The sequence below is a fragment of the Macaca mulatta genome, chromosome 9 (genome assembly GCF_049350105.2).
Source record: "Macaca mulatta isolate MMU2019108-1 chromosome 9, T2T-MMU8v2.0, whole genome shotgun sequence".
In the NCBI taxonomy this organism is placed as follows: Eukaryota; Metazoa; Chordata; class Mammalia; order Primates; family Cercopithecidae; genus Macaca; species Macaca mulatta.
Genome location: NC_133414.1, coordinates 87,878,723 through 87,895,799, shown reverse-complemented (window position 1 = coordinate 87,895,799; position 17,077 = coordinate 87,878,723). Strand labels below are relative to the sequence as shown.

The 17,077-nt window shown below is 42.9% G+C and overlaps 1 protein-coding gene across 5 annotated transcripts in view; it reads left to right on the top strand.

Annotated features, from left to right (window-relative positions):
- Nucleotides 1-17,077, top strand: part of ARID5B (AT-rich interaction domain 5B) — a 189,929-nt gene that overhangs the window by 12,723 nt on the left and 160,129 nt on the right. The window lies entirely within an intron of this gene.

Below are 17,077 nucleotides of genomic sequence, written 5' to 3'. Positions count from 1 at the left end.
TTGACATTTCCATACTTTGTAGATGATGCAGCTGAGGCCACAGAGGTGTTAAAGGAACTTGCCCAAGGTCACACATAGGTGAGACTCAAGAGTCAGGATTGAAACCCATATTCTCCCGATGCTGCCAAGACCAGTGGGCGAGCTTTGTTTCTCGTTATAACTTTAGAACATATTGAGAACTCTCAACATTAGCATTGGGACTTTCACTATATACTGATGTATTCTTTAATTGAGTCTTCGTGAAAGCTTCTTTCCTGCTCTTTAGGGACCTGCACAGTTGACTGATACCCAGATAACAGTAATACCCTACACACGGGTAATACACTTTCAAAGGGCGCTTTAGACTCCACATAGCGCCTTTCTCACGTTTCACGAGAGAGAAATCTCAGGCTCAGTACCTCCAGCGTGCCTTTGTGTGCAGCCCAGCACTGGGCACTGGAGAGAGAGAGGTGGAAAACCAGGCAGATCCTGCCCCCACGGAGCTTACCATCAGGTGGGGACCACACGCATAGTATATAAACTTATCACAAACAAAGGGGTGATTTTGTGATGTGGTCAAGGGGATGAAGGGAAAATATAAGTACCTCTGTCAGGGGTACATGATTTTGTCAGAAAGGTCTTGGGAGGCATTTTAGAAGAAATAACATTTGAGGGGAAGTCTAAAGGGATCTGGGGGCGAAGATTGGGAAGTTTCTAGGCAAGGTGTAGGGTGAGCAAAACCTCCCTGCAGAATGGTTTCTGGGCTGGGCTTGGCCTTGGTGAATTCAATAGCCAGGTTAGAGATACCCACTGATGCCCACTGGAGACACCTATTGGTCTAGGTATCATCTAGACACCTGGGGTGCATATTTAGAGCTAATGTACATCATTTGGCTGTGGAGATGGTTGAAAACAGGGCAAGCTAAGGCAAACTAAGGCCCATAGGCCAATTCTGATCTACTACCTGTCTTGTTCGTTTGTTTGTTTGTTTGAGACAGAGTCTCGCTCTGTCGCCAAGGCTGGAGTGCAATGGCACGATCTCGGCTCACCGCAACCTCCGCCTCCCAGGTTCAAGTGATTCTCCTGCCTCAGCCTCTGGAGTAGCTGGGATTACAGGTGCCCGCCACCACGCCTGGCTAATTTTTGTATTTTTAGTAGAGATGGGATTTCACCATGTTGGTCAGGCTGGTCTTGAACTCCTGACCTCAAGCAATCCACCCACCTCGGCCTCCCAAAGTGCTGGGATTACAGGCGTGAGCCACTGTGCCCAGCCTTGTTTGTTTGTTTTTGAGATAGGGTCTCACTCTGTCACCCAGGCTGGAGTGCAATGGCGTGATCTTGCCTCACTGCAACCTCTGTTGCCCAGGTTCGAGTGATTCTTGTGCCTCAGCCTCGTGAGTAGCTGGGATTGCAGGCAGGTGCCACCCCATCCAACTAATTTTTGTATTTTTTTAGTAGAGATGGGGTTTTGCCATGTTGGCCAGGCTGGACTACCTGTTTTTGTAAATAAAGTTTTATTAGCACAGAGCCATGCCCACTTGTTTACAAATGGTCTCCAGTAGCTTTCGCACTATAGTCGCAGAGTTGGGTAGTTGCAGCAGAGACTATATACCACACAGAGCTTAAAACATTTACTATCTGGCCCTTATAAAAAATGCCAACCCCTCATTTAAAATAATATTAATAAAAGTAATAGTAAAACTAGGTCCTGACAGATTAATATGTGACATTTCATTTACTCTTCTAACAGTAATACTGTGAGGTAGATTCTAGTGTCATCTCCATTTTGCGGGAGGGTAATCTGAAAGGTTAGGTAACTTGTCCGGGTTTCCAAATTCACTCATCTGATAAATGACAGAGACTGAATGGGAACTCAAGCTGTCTTGATTCCAAAATGCAGGTGGCAGAAACGTTGTGCTGTCCTATTTACAAGTAGAGGAAACGGGAAGTATCAGAAAAGGGTGGTGAAGTTAGCTGAGGTTTTACTCTGTGAAATGAAACTGCACAGCAGCTGTATCCATCTTTCAAGGTCCCATTCAAAACCCACCTCCTCCTTGAGGTCTTCCATTGACTGTCTAGGAACAAAGAAGCCACAGAGGCACAGGTGTAAGTGCCCTCTGGGTCAGGCAGATAAGATCTATGAGTGACTGGGCCAGGTCTTGGAGACAATATGATATTCAGGGGAACTGGGGAGTGTATGACTGGTTTGAGGCATGCCTCTAAAATGTTCCTCTTGAGCCAGGTGCCATGGCATGTGCATGTAATCCCAGCTACTTGGGAGGCTAAGTGGGGAGGATCACTTGAGCCCAGGAGTTCAGGGTGAACCATGATGGCACCACTGCACTCCAGCATGGGCAGCAGAGTAAGACCCTGTTTCTAGTTAAAAATAATAATAATAATAATTAAAAAAAATAAAATGCCCTTCAGTTTCAACCTAGCATTGCTGGGCAGGAATGTCATTCTGAGATATTGCCAAATCTTTCCATTTTTCAAGAGAAACCAGAAACCTAGATTTTCTTGTGATTTTAGTTGGCTAATTATTTATTTATTTATTTATTTATTTGAGACAGAGGCTTGCTCTGTCACCCAGGCTGGAGTGCAGTGGCACCATTTCGGCTCACTGCAACCTCCACCTCCTGGGTTCAAGTGATCCTCCCTGCCTCAGCCCCCTGAGTAGCTGGGATTACAGGCACGTGCCACCATGCCCGGCTAATTTTTGTATTGTTCGTAGAGACGAGGTTTCACCATGTTTGTTAGGCTGGTCTCACTGTGCCTGGCCTAATCCAATTTTTAAAACTCTCTCTGTAGGCCAAACAAAATGTGTCTTCTGTCCAGATGTGGCCCACAGGCTGCCACCTTGCCATCTCTAGAGCAAAGCTTTGGACTCGTGCAGTTTTTAAAACTTTCTCATATTTGGCCCATTTTCTGTAACTAAGGCAAAAAGAACCGTTGGTCCCAAAGGGGCTGTTAAAAACGGGGTGGAGACAACCAGGTGGATAAAGCCAGGGCTCTGGAGTCTGGAGGGATGGGGAAGAGATGTGCAAGAAGAAGAGCTTGGCTCTGCCCTGGAGCCTACATTTAGGCTTGAGGAGGGAGGCAGGGACAAGCTGTGGAAAGCAGCACATGAGTGTGAAGGTGACCTATAGCCATCCTGGAAGGTGTCCTGGAGAAGGGGCCCTTGAAAACACCTAAGGATGGATGAGGGTGAGAGATTAGAAAATCCTAGGCAGAAGCAAAGCCATAGGCAAGTAGGAAGGAAGGACATACCAATACCGGATATGGTCTGGATTTGGTAAGAGAGCACAGGTCTAGTGGGAAATGAGGTAGACTGAGGCCAGACCTCAGGGAGTCTAGCATGTCATGTGGACTGGAATCTGAAGGCAGTGCTGCCGAATACATTCACACATCTGTTTTCTCTTTCTAATTAGAATATAAACCCTTAGCCTTGAAGACTGGTAGAATGGAGCGTGAATATTTACTCTGCCAGTTAGTAGCTGTGTGTCGTCTTGGCCAACTTGCTTAATCTCTCTGGCATCTCAGTTTCTTACCTGTGAAATGACTTGATCTTGCTGGGCTAAGAATGTCAAGTGAGATGCTTATGGGCAAAGAGCACAAAACCATGACCTGGCTTATCCTAGGTCTGCAGCAAATGTTGGTTATTGACCCTGCCCTCCCTGGTCAGGGACCACATTGTAACATTTGAAGTCTTAGTGCTAGACTGTTAATAACTCCTTAATAACTAATTATGGGTTGAGGTATTGGACTATTATTTGAAAAACAGGAACTAAGGAAACCGTCATGTTAAATAGAGTTAAACTTCCTGGTTTTGCATTTACCCCAAAAGACTTCTCCTGTGTTTAGGTTCAACATTTTTTATCTATATCGGTGATTTCCAGTCACTTTGAAGGAGACATGTTGGAATCCACTCTATTCTGTTCCATGTAGATGTCAAAGGTACATTAGGGGCCAGGCATGGTGACTCATGCCTGTAATCCCAGCACTTTTGGGAGGCTGAGGTGGGCAGATCACTTGAGGTCAGGAGTTTGTGACCAGCCTGGCCAACATGGTGAAACCCTGTCTCTACCAAAAACACAAAAATTAGCTGGGCGTAGTGGCATGCACCTGCAATCCCAGCTACTCAGGAGGCTGAGGCAGGAGAATCTCTTGAACCTGGGAGGCAGAGGTTGCAGTGAGTCAAGATTGTGCCACTGCACTGCAACTCCAGCCTGGGTGACAGAGCCTGACTCCATCTCAAAAAAAAAAGAAAAAAAAAGGTACATTAGGGGACATCTCTTCCATTGGCCACGACAAAATTAACTGAGATAGGAGGATGATGGAGTCAGGAGACAAAATTGGCTTTCCAGACGTTTGATCTAAGTGCCCCACCCTCCACCCTGCCCTTTCATGATGCAACCATCAAGAAATTTGGTGTTGAGCTGCGAAACATGCAAAACATTGAATTCATTTTAAATAAACCCACTATGCCTCCATTTTAGAAAAGTTTCCTGTATTTTCTTTTCTTAAAAACACCCCTAACTTGAAAATTTGCTTCATCCCCTTGTCCCCTTCCTCACCTCATTTGGGGGTGGTCATGGTAGGGGGTGTATTCCAATCCAACTCTTTGAAAGATGCAAAAAGCATCAGCCAGACCATGTAAAGGGAAAGGTCCCAGCCAAAATGGCTGGGGGAATCTCAGAAGGATCCTCCAAATAGAGAGAGCCTGCTGGGCCATTAAATCCTTTTGCTTTGGGTTAATCCCACAGTGTATATCAGATGACTAGAATTCAGATGAAAACACTGCTATAGTACTCAATCTTCTCGCCAAATGGTTCCAAAATATATGGGTTGCAAATACAGAAAAAATAACTGAATTCGGTGTTTCTTAAGTAAAGTAATCTGTTCCATTCTCTTCCTTGTGAATATTCTCTGTAATAGTCTAATTGTGTTTTGTGCTTCTGGGGCCTGAGTGTGTTTTTAGCAACAATGCATTGGTTGTAAAATATGCATCCCCAACTATGTGGACAGGCAAGAAAGAGGGCTCTCGTAAAAAGGCTGAAGGGTTTTTGTTTGTTTGTTTGTTTGTTTGTTTTTTTAATGCAGATCATATGAATCACATAAATGGTGTTGTCTTTAAAAATTATCAACAAGCTCTGGGTGCGTTTTTATTTCTTTATATTATAGGTCCTGTTTCTCACTCCACATTTTTGATATTACTAGATCAGGAATTCAATAGACAGCCAAGCAGGTGTTCAAATCACTCCTGACCCCCAGAATTCCTTAAATGACCCCTTGAGGCAGTGGAGTGAAAACATTCTCAGCATGTCAGAATATTGAGATATCTCGGTTGCCTTAAATTTTTTTTTTTTTTGCCTTAATCTTTACAGGCTTTTTTGTGTGTCCTTTTTTTTCTCTGCTTAAGCCAAGAGGAATCTTGCTTCAATCTTGGCCATGAGGATTGGGGGACTGGAGGACAGGGTCTGCAGATTGTACTTACAGTTAATACAGTTCTAACTGCTCAGCTGTGCCAGCTAACTTTTCTAATTGGTCTTTGAAAGATGAATCTTTTTTTTTTTTTTTTTTTCCTGAGATGGAGTTTCACTTTTGTTGCCTAGGCGGGAGTGCAATGACGCAATCTCGGCTCACTACAACCTCCGCTTCCTGGGTTCAAGTGATGCTCCTGCCTCAGCCTCCCGAGTAGCTGGGATTACAGGCACCTGCCACAACACCTGGCTATTTTTTTTTTTTTTTTTTTTTTTGTATTTTTAGTAGAGACACGTTTCACCATGTTGGCCAGGCTGTTCTCGAACTCCTGACCTCAGGTGATCTGCCTGCCTTGGCCTCCCAAATAAAAGATGACTCTTAAATGAGTAGAAGGAAAAAAAAGGAAGATGGGGCTTGGAATTCTCATATGGTAGTTAAGGGCATAACATAATATTGCTATTGAAAAAATATAACATTTCTATTTTTAAATATAGGCCTTTGACTATAACCTTTATTCAATTAAATTCAATCAATATTTATTAGGAGGTACCAGGGTGATAAAGGGATGAATAAAATCAGCTTCTTTCTCTCTAGTTAGAGGAGATAAATTGGCAAGTTTATACTGCCTCTTTCATAGTGAAAAATACACTCACATTGTTAAATAGTATTCTTAGAAATTTCTATGGATAATCCCCCAAAATGAAAGATCTCTCGTACAGGCAGTTGATTTAGGATTTAGGTAGTTGCACAAAGTATTTTACTATTGGTTTGTTGTCATCTCTGCAGAAAATTATCTAATTTCTAGGCATACTTCAAACATATTTAGCACCTCATTTTACAAACTTTATTTTATTGTCACACAATGGCATGTAAATGTGTCCTGTGTTAAAGATGGTTGTATCGGTTATCTATTGTTGTGTAACAGATTACCCCAGATTTGGTGTCTTGTTAAAACAACACTTACTATCCACAGTTTCTGTGGGTGGCAAGTCTGAATAAAGCTTATCTGGGTGCCTCTTGCTAAGGGACTCTCAAAGCTGCAGGCAAGGTGTCCTCCCCAGCTGTGGCCATCTGAAAGCTCTGTAGAGCGAGGATCTATTGATACTTCAGGCCCACTCACTTGCCTATTGACAGCTCTCAGATCTCTCAGGCTGTTGGACTAAGGCCCTCAGTTCCTCTCTGGCAGTGGGCCTGGGTCTTCCTGGCTTCCTTGCTGGGTCACGTGGGCCTCTCCATAGGGCAACTCAAACATGGCAACAGACTCCCCTCAGACTGTAAGGTGTAGGAATGAGACACAAGCCATAGTCTTTTTATAACCTGATGCTGAAAGTGACATCCCGTCACTTTTGCCTAATTCTGTTTGTTAGAAGTGAGGCATTATTATCTAGCCCACACTCAAGAGCAGGAGATTATTACAAGGTTGCGTATAATCTCAGGGGACCATCTTCAAGGCCACCTATTACAGCTGGCAACAGAGCCAGTCACTTGGGTGTACAGCTCATCTGATGAGGGTTGAAAGGTATTCTTCTTACTCTGTTTTGCTTTTTTCCTTTTTTCCCTTTTATTATTTGTTTAGCTATTTATTTATTTTTGAGACAGAGTCTTACTCTGTCACCTAGGCCGGAGTGCAGTAGTGTGATCACGGCTCACTGCAGCCTTGGCCTCCCTGGCTCAAGCGATCCTCCCACCTCAGCCTCCCGAATAGCTGGGACCACAGGCGTGCACCACTGTGCCCAGCTAATTTTTTGATACAGTCTCCTTGGGTGGTTCCTCCCAAACATCTCCCCACTCTTCAGGGCATATAACTATAGATGACATACAAAGTAGACTGCAGATTGCCATAATCTTTTGAAGATTTGTTAGTCCTACAGCATGTCAACAAGCCGTATTGGGTCTTTTTTACATCTAATGTCTTGATCATTGCATTTGGAGAGTTTTGCTGGAAAGGGCATTGTATCTGGTTAGATGAGAAATCGGCAGAGAGAAATGAGGAAGGAGGATCCTGTAGCTAATATAAACAGGCTCCTTAATGCATAAGAAAATAGGTATGTTTGGGCTGGGTGTGGTGGCTCACACCTGTAATCCCAGCACTTTGGGAGGCCAAGGTGGTGGATCACCTGAGGTCAGGAGTTCAAGACCAGCATGGCCAACACGATGAAACCCCGTCTCTACTAAAAATACAAAAATTAGCTGGGTGTGATGGCACATGCTTATAGTCCCAGCTACTCAGGAGGCTGAGATAGGAGAATCGCTTGAACCCGGGAGGCGGAGGTTGCAGTAAGCCGAGATCACGCCACTGCACTCCAGCCTGGCTGACAGAGTGAGACTCTGTCTCAATAAAAAGAAAAGAGAAAATAGGCATGTTTCATGCACAGTGGTTCAGGAGGGGCTTTAAATCACGTTGGCATAATGCCCATGGAAAGACGACCTAAAAATCCACATGAGAGGGATTCTTGTCCCAGGTGTGTTTCTCATGAGTGTATCTACAAGAGGTGAGCATCTCCTGGCTCTCCTTCCACCTTGTGTATATGTCAGGAGAGAGGCTGGTCTACCATCTTTTAAATTTTGTGCAAGTTAACTGTTTTGTGGGAAGACTCAATGATTTTTCTTTCTGGAAGGGTGCAGTTTGGTCTTCAGCAAAGTGCTCACAACATACATATGTAGGCATTAGAGGTTTGAGAAAAAGATAGTATTAAACAGATTCTGGCCAATGCTTTTTTTAATGCATAATGATGTTCAGTGATACTGGTTAATTTTTAATAATGGAAATTGATTTATGGGGTGGCTTCCATGTTAAACCTAGTGGGAACTTAAAGAAAAGCGGCCTGGATTCAAATTGAGGAGCATGCATCAGCAGTAAGACATACACATGGGGCATGTTATGTGTTTTTCGTTTTTTAGCCTCAAATGTACCATGTACCATGTTTCTCCCAGTGGCTTCATGCATGCTGTTCCCTCTTCCCACAATGTCCTGTGTTCTTCCCCATCTTCCCTCACCTCTTAACTTGGCTGCTTCCTTTTCTTTCTCAGGGTCTGAACAGAGAGACCTTTCCTGATCACTCAATTTCAGTCATCCCTGGTTCCACCCCTTGCCCCATCAATGCCTCTTCTCATCCTTTTGCATCAGATTTTGTTTATTATCTGGCTCTTCTGCCCAGTCCACACATACATGACTGTCTGCTCTAGAAGGGTAGGGGTTTTGTCTGTTTTATTCCTGGCTGTAACCCCAGTGACTGGCATACAGTTGGTGTTCAATAAATATTTGTTGAACTGATAAAATCACTTATGACCATTTTTCATTATATAAACCACATTTAGCTAAGGGCTTATGTTTACTGTCCATCTTCCCCACCTTGGCTGGTATATGACTCAGAGAGGCTTGTTCCCCAGCTGTTCCTAGTGCCTAGCACAGCTCAGAATAGATGCTTGCAACACTGAGGATGAAAGAGTGAGTGAACCCTCTGACAAAGGACTAGAAGGAGTGTGAGCTGCACTTCCCAGGCAAGGGGCAGGAGACTCTCCCTGGGCACTGTGTGTTTCTGAAGGGCAGCACCAGGTCTTCTCCATCCTTATCTCTGTAGCTGATACTCAGCCCTGTGCTTGGCACAGAGCAGAGAGTCAATACAAGGTAATTGGATCAGATTAAATTGAGTCTGGGAAAAGCTAGAACAAAATCTCTCCTGACAACAATGCTGGATGAAGCTCAGCTTGTGAATGTCCTCTTAAAGGTGGCAGAGATGGCTCCTCCTGGATTCCCTCCTGTGCTTGTTTTGTCAGAATGCCTAGTAGTATGCATCTATTCATTCATTTAGAACAAATGATTCATTGTTTCTTAAAGCTCCACCTGCAAGGATGCAGAGCACAGGGCATGGAAAGCTACATAAGTTTTCAGCCCCACCTTTAGAAAGCGTGTCTTGAGGAAAAGTTAGGCTGTATTCTCTGGCTTATACAACCTCCCCGAGGAGGCAAAAGAGTTGGACTCAGGCGGTTGTAGTTGCTTGAGTCTGTCCTCTGTGTTGGCCTCCACACCACAGTCGTTGAACAGGAGTAAAAAGGCACCAACTGTGGTTGCAAATTGGCTTTTGCATTAATCCTGGCTTATTCAAAAACACTCGATATTTTTCCAAACTGAATTTAGGGCTTTTGATTGAAGCCTGAATCATTTACCGCAGCAGAGCATATCACTAGTCTAGGAAAAACTAGAACTTAAAAATACAGAGTCCCTTTAAGTAATCCAATATAGGATAATTACATTATTAAATAAAGCTGTGGGTCTCAAATGATCCCACTGCCATTGTACATGTGAGGATAATAATGTGAACTGTGCTAAGTGAACAGAGCAAAAAAAAATTTAACGAGAAGGGAGTGTGTCTAAATCATATGTTTATGTTTAAACAGAGGCTACAGAAAACAGGAAGATTTACTTGGTTTGTACATTAAAGTGTCCTAAATAGGCATAAGGCTGTCAGTGATTCTCGAAAGACTGCTCTTCTAATTAATGGCAACGGTATATCAAGACTCTGTGCCAGATGACCAGTAAGGTTTAGTCATTCAGATTTTCATACACCAACAGGGGCCAAGGGTTTTCTTCTTCCTTTGAGGGTCTTTATGGGATAGACTCTGCTGGACGATGTACCTGGGCAGAAGGTCATGTGCCTGTAAAAGTGGGTGAAAAAGGCTGGGCATGGTAGCTCATCCCTGTATCCCAGCACTATAGGAAGCTGAGGCGGGTAGATCACTTAAGGTGAGGAGTTTGAGACCAGCCTGGCCAATATCGTGAAACCCTGTTTCTACTGAAAATACAAAAAAGAGCTGGGCATGGTGGCACATACCTGTAGTCCCAGCTATTCAGGAGGCTGAGGCAGGAGAATCGCTTGAACCCGGGAGGCAGAGGTTGTAGAGAGCAGAGATCGCACTACTGCACTCTAGCCTGGGCGACAGAGTGAGACTCTGTCTCCAAAAAAAAAAAAAGAAAAGAAGAGTCAAAAAAATCAGATGTTAAAGTAATCGTGGAGTCATTCTGGATTGGGTGGTGGTTGGGATTGGTCTTTATTGTTACTGTTTTTGCTTTTATTGAGTGTTCTTACATGTGGCTTTACCTGAGCATAACACTGGAATTAGGCTCATTTATCTTCTTTGTTAAAGTTTTAATGGCCAGAGCTAACTATTTGGGTGCCAAGGCTAGCTTTTATTATGGCAACCTAAAAGGAGTTAAAAAAAAAAAAAAATAGACTATGGAGTGTACACCCTATTAATTTGGCCAGAGAAAAAGTAGGCAGGCTTAACCACTGATATAAGTAAGGCCTCTTCTTTGCATATCAAATGCTTGCCTCTTTAGAGAGAGAGTATGTAGGACACTGGGATGCAATTTTCTGCTCTCTGTGTAAGTCGTCTTTAATTTTAGGGAGGAAAAAGGTACATGTATGGTAAGCCCAAGAGGAAAGAAATGGAACAGGGAATTATGAGAGGATGTTTCCAGGGCTTTCTTTGGAGATGGTCGGGGAGCAGGCTGCAGCCGACCAGGTTTTAGATTAGTGTATACTAAAAATGTATTTAGGAACATAAAATATTTAGGATTTTTGAATTACTTGTTTGATACGCAAATGCCGTTGGCTATAACCATGAAGCATGGTCGCGTTCCGTTTGACAAAGCGTGCCTCAGAGCAATCTTCTGTTTGTTTACTCCCTCCTCTTTTGCCAGGATGGATTTCCAAAATTCATCGAGCCACAGGCTTCAAAGATCTGGTGAGCAGGATGGAAAAGGTTGGAAGAGGAGGGGCTAGCTTGGGAAATTAGAACCCCATACACTAAAGAGCCTCCATGGCCAGTCATCTCATCACGTTAAGGGAGTCAAATTAAATCTTAGCACATACTTCAGGGTCTATCTTCATCTCTCTGACAACAGAAAATTTTTTACATTTTTTAACTAGCACATGAGTGGTGATTTCTGCCGTCTTTCTTTGGGAACAAAAACACGATAAAAATTAAAATCCTTTTTGTGAAGTGACTTGAAATTCCATTCACCCCAGGGAATTGGCAGGAGGTGGGGAAAGATGCATTTGTCCCAGGGAGGGAGTAGGTTGGGATGTGACTACTGTCAAGGTTTAAATGACCAATTTTCCAGAAAGAAGATGATGCTACCATGCTGGTTTCTGGTTCCACTTCAGGTTTTTCATCTCTAAAATGGGTTAAGACCACCTACCTCAGAAAGTCCTTATAGGGATTAGATAGGATAATGTCTATTAAATTCATAGACTAGTGTCTGCATCAAGTAAAGCATCTGTGAGTTTTCTGCAGCTGTGTCCTTGAGAGTTGGGGAGGATGAGAAACCCAGGTATTTAATATTATTATTATTATTATTATTATTATTATTATATTTTATTTTTATTTTTATTTTTGAGATGGAGTCTCTGTCATCAGGCTGGAGTGCAGTGGTGCAATCTCAGCTCACTGCAACCTTCTCCCTGGTTCAAGTGATTCTCCTGCCTCAGCCTCCCAAGTATCTGGGACTACAGGCGTGCACCACCACACCCAGCTAGTTTTTGGTTTTTTTGTATTTTGTATTTTTAACAGAGATGGGGTTTCACCATGTTGGCCAGGATGGTCTTGATATCCTGAGCTCGTGATCTGCCCGTCTCAGCCTCCCAAAGTGCTGGGATTACAGGTATGAGCCACCACACCTGGCCTTAATCTTATTATTAGGTTGGTACAAAAGTAATTGCAGTTTTTGCCATTGAAAGTAATGGCAAAACCACAATTACTTTTACACTAACCTGATAATTGTCTTCTGGCCCAACCTTCCCTTGGAGATACCCAGCAAGAGTTACAGGACCATTATTGTTCCTAGACAAAGAATTAAGAAGAGTTAGGAACATGCACAGTTACCCACAAGGGACATTTGAATCCCACTTGCCCTCCCTTCATTTTCTGCTCAAGAGATAATATATAATCGTAATAGCCATTATTTCATGGATGCCTACTCTGTGTTGACCATTGTACTGTAACAACTGCAGCATCCTAACTACCCTCCGTGGTTGGTTATTTTATCCTATTTTCCCCATTTTTTCATATGAGACTTGGCAAGTCCAAGAATAACATAGACTTGCCAGGGTCTCATCTAAAAAATGAGGAAAATAGGCTAAAATAACACAGTAGAGCTGCACTTGAATCTCGGTCCATCAGGCTCAAAAGCCAGGACTTTCTCAGCTCTCCCTTGGTTTCTTCCAACATGGAACATTCAGAGATGATGTACCATTAAAATAAGCGCTTGGTGCTTTGGGCCCAACACAGGCCTTGGCTCTTTGGGAAGTATAAGAGAAGTGGAAATTAGGCAAGGGAACCTGCCTCTAAAAAATATTTGCAATTGAGGTGTTTACTTTAGAAGACAGAATTATGCAATTCAGCATTAAATACTAGTGCCTAATAAAGATTTAACATTATGTCACAGGTAATAAGAACAGTAAGTCCCAGTTCAGGGACCAACTTAGATGAGGTAGCTTTTTATTTTGCCTAATAAGGACATTCAAAAATAACTACCAGCATCTTTTGATATCATCATTTCAGAGAAAATAAAGGATATTATAATACCACATGAAAGAAACGAGGAAGGATAAAAGTCTCCAGCGGAGGGTGTGTAGAGTCCCCCCATATCAGGGCCACTCCTTTCTTTTCTCTGCTCTCTGCTCTGGAAGGCTGACCTATGTGGGCTCCATTAACAGAGGCCCTGGGCGCTATGGTTTCCAGTGGGGTTTACTCATAGAGGTGCCGGGGGCAAGAGGAAGGGAGAAGTGTGGAGGCAGATATTTATTACCTGTTGCTTCCCGCCAGGCTGGTCCCTTCAGGCTGGTGGCTTCCCTTTAAGGAACAGTCACTGTGTTTGGTAAAAGGGTCTTCTCTATCCTGGTAGTCACTCCCACCCCTCTGCGGTCCTTTAGCTCAGGAGTAGTGATAGCTGAGCTGCTGTAGCCCAGGTTCCTGTACTGTGTATCTCTTATGCTTCCTTTACATCCCACCAACACCTTTGTCACTTGTTCCAGTGTAAAACCTCCCCTTGAATTATTATTACTATCATTATTATTATTGAGACAGGGTCTCAACTCTGTCACCTACGCTGGAGTGCAGTAGCACAATCATGGCTCACCACAGCCTCAACCTTCTAGGCTCAGGTGATCCTCCCATCTCAGCCTCCTGAGTAGCTGAGACTATAGGCGCCTGCCACCATGCCTGGCTAATTTTTGTATTTTTTGTAGAGACTGGGTTTTGCCATGTTGTACAGGCTGGTCTTGAACTCCTGGGCTCAAGCAGTCCACCCACCTTGGCCTCCCAAAGTGCTGGGATTACAAGCATGAGCCACCATGCCCGCCCCCCAACTTGAATTATTATTACTCAAGTATTCCATTGGTTTCCTGTTGGGATTCAGACTGCTACAAGGAGAGTCCTTGAAATCTAGCAAATTTAGCTTCATGAAGTTTGACTGCATTGTCCCTATTTTTCTCATTTCACCGCCGACCAGTCAAAGCTTCATCTTGTTTGATCCATATTACCATCCTGTCTTTTCTGACTTTCTTGGATTCCAAGTGGCGACTGCTTACCCGTAGCGTGAAACCTTTTTACTCCCTCTGTAGATATCCCATTAGTAGAATACACTAATGTGTCATGAGGAGAACAGTTGGGCAAACTGGTAGGTACCTCAAATTGCAGTGTGTCTGAGGGAGGCTTGAAAGCAAGGGAGTGGCCAGACCACCCAGGCTTCGAGGTGGCACATTCTTCCCCTTATCCGTCTCCATTGGTGCACACCAGAGGCTCATGAACCTGCCAGGAATGGTTCCATCAGTTCACAAGCTGAAGTGGTTGTAGTTAGTCTTTCTAAAAGTTGACTCTTAAAAGATTTTCATTTTTAATTTCTGCCTTGATGAAAGTTTGCCACCCTCATGCAACTAGTTGGACTAGTATATTGGTTTCACAGTTTATTTAGCTAATACCTCATATTGTTGTTTCTGTGTTCCCAACATTTATCATGTTTCAAATGTTACAAAGTACATTTTTAAAGTCTGGAATGTTCAGGGAAGATTAAGGTGAGTATGCCACACTTTCCTCTTCTCGTTCTGTCCTCTCCCTGCCAACCCCTCTGACATTACACTTGCGCATTTATTGTCCTTGGGACGCTAAGTGATTATTACTCTCTTTAGCAATGATCTGTTACTGGGTACAACATGGTATGATAAGAAAAGTTCATGTTCTTTCTCTCGAGGGATGGTATATTAGTAAGGATATAGGTTCAGCTATGTGTAACAGAGACTCATATATTATAGTTGCTTACATACGTTGGGAGTTCAAAATCTCTTATCATGGTAGAGATGTAGATGGCTCAGGGCTAGTGTGGTGGCTTTGCTCTGTGAAGTTGTCTAGGGACTGGGCTCCTTCTTTTTCTCCTGAGCAATTTGCCCTCATTCGTATGGTCCAAAACTACACTTATTCCCTTTGAGGGAACTACATACGGGAAGGACATCACTAATACTCACATCCTGTGGTCATAATTTGATCACATGACTGCACCTGGCTGTAAAAGGAAGCAGAGAAATGATGCCTTTTTTCTCCACCCAACAATTTAGCAGTTTATTATTAGAAAGGGAGAATAGATACTATGGAGAGGTTAGCCACAGTTGGGAAGTGTTAAGGTCTTCTTGTGCCAGACAAGATATTTTCTTACAAGTAAGTCAAAGGGAAGGCTGTGCAGTTCCACTGAGCTTGAGTTGACTCTGAGGCATCTAAACTGATAACAAGGGACTAGACTGCAGATGAATTTTTGAAACCAAACAGTACAATGTAGTCACAGGCTTTAGAGGTGAGCATTGGAATCCCCATAGAGAATGATTTCTTTTTTTTTTTTTTTTTTTTTTTGAGACGGAGTCTTGCTCTGTCACCCAGGCTGGAGTGCAGTGGCCAGATCTCAGCTCACTGCAAGCTCCGCCTCCCGGGTTTACGCCATTCTCCTGCCTCAGCCTCCCGAGTAGCTGGGACTACAGGCGCCCGCCACCTCGCCCGGCTATTTTTTTGTATTTTTTAGTAAAGACGGGGTTTCACCGTGTTAGCCAGGATCGTCTCTCGATCTCCTGACCTCGTGATCCGCCCATCTCGGCCTCCCAAAGTGCTGGGATTACAGGCTTGAGCCACCGCGCCCGGCCGAGAATGATTTCTTTAAGGCGTGATATGCAGAGAAAGAAGACCACATCTCAGATTGCATCTAAGTATATGTTTCATACATTTTCCCAGTTGGGAGACTGAACGAGGAAGAAGAGAAATTGAATAAAGCAAAGAAATGTAGAGGTGGTAGATGTTGGGTAGGTGTTCTCCAAGGGTCTCTTGCATATATACACATCTTGTGAGCAAAGCCACTGACTGTCTGTGTTCCGGACTGTCTTTTCAAAGATCTTTGTATAGTGAATGAACAGCACTGGAAGCCAAAGATAGCGTTTTTCTTCAGAACAAGAGCAGGCATGCTTACTGTCCAGTATTAAACATATAGGTTCTCTACGCTCAGAACTCTTCTCCTGTAGTGCACCCCAGTGTGTGAAAAGGTATCATCTCTCTTCGCATCTCCTTTTGGGAAGTGAGTACTAAAGAACCACCACAAATGTTGGTACATTGACTATTGCTATTACCGTGAGCAATTAACCATTTTTTTGTCTCTGGCCAGGAGTCTTATGGCATCTGCTAGCATCCATGAAACTGGCAGGTGAACTTGGAAGTCTGCAAATAGGGTAAAAATCTCAGACCCTTCACAGTTCTTAATAGGAAGGAGAGTTTCAAGTCAAAATTAGGGTTGTTCATTACCAAATGCTACAAAGAAGTTAAAGAAATTCAAGAATAAGAAAAGGCCTTGGGTTAGTGGCACAATACCATGGCTCTCAAAGTTTTGGACTCAGGACCCTTAACACTCAACTTATTGAGGGCCCCAAAGAGCTTTTGTTTCTGTGGGTTATACCTATTGATATTTGCTACAGTAGGAATTACAACTGAGAAATAATTTTAAAACATCTATTAATTCATTTAAAAATTTTGACATCTACATGCATAAAAATACATCAAGCTGAACCTCATAACTTAGACACAATTAAGTGAAAATGGATCATACTTCTAAAAGTAAAATGTAAACCTATAAAACTTTTAGAAGAGAACATAGGAGAAATTCATTATACCTGGAATAGGCAAAAAGTTCATAATATAATGGCAAGCCACAATCCATAAAAGAAAAAAAATCTAACTGGACTTAATCAAGATATAAAACCTTTGTGTTGTGAAAGACACTGTTACAAGAATTTTAAAACAAGCTACAAAGTAGGAGAAAGGGGTTTCAAACTATATATTTGACAAAAAGTTAAAAGAACTCTCAAAACTCAAGAGCAAGAAAACAACCCAATTTTTAAAATGGGCAAAAGACTTAAACACACATTTCACCAAAAGGAACATGCAGTTGGCAAATTAGCACCTGAAGAAGATGTTTGACATCGTCAGTCATTAGAGAGATGACCATTTAAAACATGATGAGAAACTACCACATACATATTAGGATAATAATTATTAATAATCAATTAACAGTGATAGTGTCAAGTACTGG